Source organism: Carassius auratus, unplaced genomic scaffold (assembly GCF_003368295.1).
Source record: "Carassius auratus strain Wakin unplaced genomic scaffold, ASM336829v1 scaf_tig00042559, whole genome shotgun sequence".
Lineage (NCBI taxonomy): Eukaryota > Metazoa > Chordata > Actinopteri > Cypriniformes > Cyprinidae > Carassius > Carassius auratus.
The window spans coordinates 77,501-84,584 of record NW_020526720.1 but is presented as its reverse complement, the minus strand read 5'-3'; positions in this window follow the sequence as shown (position 1 = coordinate 84,584).

The window sequence follows — 7,084 nt, the reverse complement described above, 5'->3', positions numbered from 1 at the left end:
AGTAAGGGTTCAGTGATGTCCTTCAGATAAGCCAGAACCACTTCATGACATCAGATGTTAGAGCCACAGGTCTGTAGTCGTTAAGTCCTGTTATCTTGGGTTTCTTTGGAACGGGGATGATGGTGGAGCGTTTGAAGCAGGAATTGAACTTCACACAACTCCAGAGAGTAACATTAGCATAATGTTTTCAAAATGCTAAAATGGAATGTTCACCGCGACAAGAAAAAATATCTAGACATTCTGAGAACATTCAGAAATAACGTTTTCATTTTGTTGACAAACCGTCTTCAGAACATATTTTTCATTAGCTGGGTACTTCTTTGAATCTCTTCCTCTGTCAAACATCTGGATCAATGATTAACAATCCTACAAAACAACTGTGAATGAGGATGAATGGCATCACAATATAGTTGGTTGCTGAGGTGTTCTGAACTTCACTGTCTTCAAAACGAAACCTTAGCTTTGGTGGGAAGAGTTTCAATGCTTGCTTTGTGTGGAGCTCTGAGACATTCAATGTTTATGTCAATCAATTCCAACGATGCTTCCATTTAAAAATCACACTGGAGCCAAGTGGACCCCAAAAAACCATTACTGAGGCAAAGCTGTTAGTTTACAGACCTCAAGATCAAAATCACTTCTCAAAAGTGTCTCGTATGCCCTCATGAGAGCATCATTTAGCACTTACTGAACACTTACTGTACACTAGTGCTTTTATTGCTCTGTTGAGAATATGCAGCTGTCAGATATTACTAATGCAAATCACACTAATGCTAATAGATCGCTTATAGTGACATCATGATGCATGTAACTATACGTTCTGAAGTAATTACATTTTGTTGGCTATGTTCAGAAAGGAATACTACTAGTATACTGCATAATTATGCTGCGCTGTTGTCAAGTGAGGCGTAAAAACAGAAGTTTGTCATTTTGAATCCAATTTTGAACTAAAATGTCTTAGGTTTTGGCAGTTTGATCTAATTGTAAGTCAATAAGTAGATATTAGGGGGAAAATAATGACATTATGATCTATTGATGATATTTTTGTCACGTAGGAAATTTTAAGACAAGTTTAATGCATTGCACTTTAGGAGATTTTTCTGCATGATATTTCTGTCTAAAATGTGCAATATTTTATTTTATAGGGTTCTTTGATGAACAGAAGGTTCGAAAGAAAATAGAAGTCTTTTGTAACTTTAAAAACGTCTTTACTGTCACTTCTCTTTCTATCACTTTAATGCATCCTTGCTTAAAGTATATTAACTTCCACAAAAATGTGCCTTAGAACAACTGTTTTCAACATTGATAATCAGAAATGTTTCTTGAGCAGTAAATCATCATTTAAGAATGATTTCTGAAGATCATGTGACACTAAAGACTGGAGGAATGATGGTGAAAATACAGCGGTGCATCACAGAAATAAATTATATTTGAACAGATATTCACATGGAAAACAGTTTTTTTTATATTGTAATAATATTAACTGACTTTTTGGTGAAAAAAAGAAACATCTTAAATTAAATAAACATAAATTTCAGTCATCCAAGAATGCCATACATGCAACAATAGCATGTGTTGTATGCATATTCTATTTTGCAAAATTCTGAATGGTGCTTGTCAGTTTATTTATTTTATTTTTTTCCGGAAATAGCACAACGTCTGGGTGAAATGATGTGGTTCAGTAAATTCAGTTCTGTGATGTAGATTCAACATTGTTCCCTTGAGAAAGACACTTAGTCAAATTGAAATGCCCTTCAAAACCATTTTTTCTTGCAAAGTCTGATTAATTTATGAGTCAAAAAAGGATGTTCAATTAAATAAAAATGGAGGTCCAGGCTTGACTATCTATTAGGAATTAGTTGGATCTTGAAAAGGGCTGTTATTTACTAGAATAGAGTCAGATGGAAGATCAAAAAAGCGAGTTACATGCATTTTAATTGAAAGATTATGAAGGCATTTTTTTCTTTGTAATCGTTTACAGTAAGACGAGCAGCATGTGTAAAGAAAGTAAATGCAACCGGTATTTAAACTCCAGATTTCATTATTTTTGTCTTGTTTGAGATCACTGCTATATATTGAGTCAATATGAATGACATTCTCAGGATCGTAAGAGATGCGTGATTTCATCAAAAGCAATAAGTGAAGAGAGTCCAGGAAATACTGGACATGTTTGGCTACTTGAGCAGATGGAAATGATTTAGAGAGTTTGAAATCATAAGTTTCAAGCACAAATCACAGTTTCTGAAGTGCTTTGGTTTGCTAAGAAACACAATGACTGACCGCAGTCAGCATGTTGTGTAAATGTCAAGCCAGATTAATCAGTGCATGAAAAAGTGTTTTTGTCTGTAGTGTAATGTATTTCATGTACATTCAGTTTACGTGTACACCTGATCACAGTTGCACAAACGCTCTCAAAATAAATAATGCTTATATATTGTTCATTTTTGTGTAAGTGTATTAGGGTTTTGTTGACTGCACACTGCTTTTGTTTGTTCTTGCATGAATGCAAAAGATGCTAAATTGAAAGAAGCCGTGATTTTTTGTTCTATTGTGTCAATATACATAAGACGTGCCTGATTTGGAGCAAACAAGGGAAGATAGCACACAATAATCTACTGTTGTAATATAGGAGTTCACTGTAGGCGAGTTGTGATGAACCCAGGTGCAGTTTTATTACGTCTCAAAAGTGAGCAAACAAACAAGAACATGGACATGGACAAAACTCACTGACAAAAGACAATATGAGAGCTATTTATACACAAGACGAGGAACACCTGTGAACAATCAAGACAATGACCCAATCACAGAACAGAATAAGAACCACATGACCTAGTCAACCAATGAGGGCAAGGGAAACCATGACAGGAACAATAACTGTGAAAATGACAAAATAAAAGACATGAGAACATCCACCAAAACCCAAACCAACCGTGATAAATGTGCAGATTTATGAAGTGTTTGTGTTTCAGAACAGAATGGAAGATTTTAACGTGTTGGTTTTGTGTCTGGGTTTCTTCATTTATTTATTCTTAACGTGTGGTTTTGAAATGGTCTCGAGCTGTGGAAAGTCTTAGGGCAGATCACTGTTTTCAAAACACGTCATATCGAGACATTAGACATCCACACTTACACCAACAGAGAGCAAGTAAACCAGGATTAGGATTAAACAGGATTAAATAGAACTAAAAAAAAAAAAAAAAACACAAATAAGTAAATAAATGAAATATATATATATATAAAATTAAATTAACTATATTATCTTTTACTTAGTGGCCCAGTAATCAAACTGAAAAAAAATTCAAAGTAAATTAATTAAAAACTAAAACCTAACCAGTATTAAAAAAATTATAAACATGATAGAAACACTCAACAAAACTACTAAAACTTTAACAACAATTAACATGGAAAAATATATATAAAAATGACCATTGAAAAATACTAGAAAAAAATTCTAATAAACTGAACAACAAAAAAAATATTTTTTATCTAGTTGCCAAGTCAGAATTTTTAAATTTTGTTAAATTGAAGTACTAAAATAATTAAAAGTAAATGAACTAAAAACTCAAACCTAATATATATGCAGAATAAATATACAGTTTTTGTTAATATTTTGAATTTGATTTCATAATATATATATATATATATATATATATATATATATATATATATATATATATATATATATATATATATATATATGTATATATATGTATATATATATATATATATATATATATATATATATATATATATATATATATATATATATATATTATGAAATCCAATTCAATATATTAACAAAAACTGTATAGTGTATCAGTGATACAAAAATAACACTAGTGCACGGCATGTTAATTCATATAAATTAAAACGATTCAATTGTAAGTTGCATCCAGGATATAAATATCATCCAGATGAAATAAAGCGTAAGTTTATTGACTCTGATTTTCCAGCAGTTTTCAGAGTCGTTTCTCACAGAGTCATATTTAAAGCCCAGGAGCATGTTTCAAATTCATTACTGTGGGTGTACCGGATGAACGTGCTCATGTCTGGACGGCGTGGAGTCATCTTAACCTTGTTTCTTCAGTGTAATGATTTATAACTTCTCAGTAAAGCTCTGCCAGATCTCCAGACACGCCACAATGAAGCAGCTCTCTGCCAAACACAGCACAATCACTTTACCTTTCACTCGTGAACAGGACTGCTTTCTCCCAGCAAAACTCACCAATGCAAATGCAATGCTTTTTGGACATGTTCCAGGGTTTTACCTTGTGTTTATTTATTTATTTACATGTAGCATGACAATGCATAAATAAAACGAAAATAGAAAACACTCCGCTCGTTTCTGAAATAGAAACATTTGTCTGTCAGACCAAGTCATATTTATTTATTTACTTAGTTACTGGTGAAATAACTGCAATGCAATGTTTGTTTGCTTTTTGTATTTGTTTTTTACATGGATTATCATTGAAGCGCTTCAAGTCACTTCTACATTTAATCATTTAGCAGACACTTTCATCCAAAGCTGCAATAAAAGCAATCAAACCACTGGCAATTATATATAAGTGCTGTGACCAGAGTACACATATGTGTAAACTTAATAGGTATAATTATTTTGTGTCTGTATCTGTACGAATGCTGAATAACAGCTTATTTTATTAATTTTAAATACATTTTAAAGTCTTAATTTAACATTTTTATTATTGTATTTTTTGCATGTTTATGCAGCAACATGTAGTCCTCAACAAATTTCCTTTCGAGGACAATAAAGTCTTCTACTACTATACTATTATATAAAAGTTTTTCTTTTAACAGTAATAAATATAAAGATTGAAAGTACTGTTCAGCGGTTCAGATTCTTCTCTGCTGATGATAGCATGTGTTTGTGATGCTCGTTATGTCACATCTGTTTATACACACACACACATACACACACACACACTCATCAGGTTATGTAAGTGGAGATAAACACACTGTGTCTCCTCTGTGTTCCTCTGGCTTTACACAAGCAATAGTTCACCCATTATTTATCATGTCATTCCCGTCTTTAAAAGAATCATCCTCACTGTTATCAGAACTGCTCCTCAATTCTGCATTTGTTTGCAGTATATTATTTGTGTCAATCAGTTACAATATAATTACGATTATAAACGACTATTGGATTTAAGACTTCAGGTTAGATAAAAAAATAAAAACATTCAGGTGAGATTGGTTTAAGTTTATTCTTTTAGCATCAGCGCCTCCTGCTGGACAACAGGTAAAGCACAGTTCATGCTAGATCTGCAGTAAATACAGTAACTTAGATTTTTTTATAATGATTTTATTTAGTATTAATAATAATAATGCTGATGAAAATTATTATTATAATATATTTAAATTCTATAAATGCATGGGAATTATATATATATCTGACATTGCATGATTTTCTTCTCTCCATTTCAACAGGTTTTATTTTTTACTTACCTTTAATTGGCTAAGAAATAAAATGCACTGCTGGACAGTTACCAATAATTTGTAAAAGAAATCCTATGTTTTCCTAATGTCAGTTTTATGGTTTGTTTATATTCTATGATTTAATTTATTTTTATTTATGTATTTATTTGACCACAAAATAAGGCAAAACATATGTTTTATAGTTTCTATAGGCCACTGTAATAAATGCAATGTCAGTTAGCAATGCATTATTCATTTATTACCTGAGGATGACTAGAAAAACACACAAACTATACATAGTTGCAATCGTGCATGTATTATCTTTACCTTTTTATAGCTGGATGTCTGTGTTAGGGATTTCAAGTCATAAGTTATTACTTCTATGAGTCTGTTTTGGACTTTTTGAGCTTGAGAGAGATTCTGGTCTGGTCTGGTCTGGCCGGTCGATCTCTGCAGCTCTGACTTTAACATGTAGAGCTGTCAGCACTGATGCATTCTGGGAAATTTACAAATGATGTTGATCCATAATGCATGTGGACATGATGTCATGTAGACTGAGGAGCCTATGATTGGTGTTAGATTGATTGAGCTGCCAATATTGTGTAGAAACAGAGCTTGTTAAATAGAAACATCATATTTTTATGGGCTCATAATGAGGATATCAGGTTAATATTTCATCTGCAAACATCAGTGACTCCATCAGACGCCGCTGATACAGCCGTAATCATCTGTGCATCGTTTCTGAATCAGAATTAGGTGACAGGGAAACTGACGGATATCGGTTGTTTAACTTTTAATAGTAAATGGCATTTTCACCCCAAAAAATAAATAAATAAATAAATAAAAATGCTACAGAAACAGATTCATGCAACTCTGATTTTGAAAAAATAAAGACTTCTCTTAAATATACAGTATACTATACACACACACACAGAGCTTTCACTTTCTACACAGATTTTCTATGATCAGATCATATTTGTCGACCAGAGGCCAGTTGCATAAAGTCAATGTTAAGAAGTGTCTAAAAGCTGCCAGTCGGTAACTTTTGACGCTCTAGCGGTTAATAAACAGAACTGCTTGCGTCTTGCGGAAGAACATTGTAGCCGGAACTACTTCTCTCTGTTTATGTCTATGAAGAATCACAAAGGTACTGGGTTACTCCGCCGCGGTACCCCCGAAGCAATCTAAAATAGTCCGAATATAAACACTTATTATAGGTGCACCCTAGTGATTCAGGACAAGCTAAAAACACGGTTTGGAAAATGGATTCATGGTGTACTCGCTTATTATAAACATTTTTCTACATTTTGAACACAAACAAAGTTACGGACCGCAGCTCTGATTGGTTGTTTCTTAACGGAGCGATGGAGTTTCTGCAAATGGCAATAGGACACTGGGAGGAGCCAGAGGAGCTTGATTTTTACACAGATTATCTGTCTCATATTCTACTGTCAGGACATAATGACAGGTTTAACTAATATGTAAAAAATATATTTTTACAAAAGTTACCTACTTGCAGCTTTAAGTATGAATATGCCCAACTAGCTGTTAGCCAAGTCATATGTTTGGATTTGTCTAATGTATGCTTTTAAGTAACTAAAATTGACCAGATTTAAAGAACAGATTTAGATGACTAATTTGAAAGACTAATCAT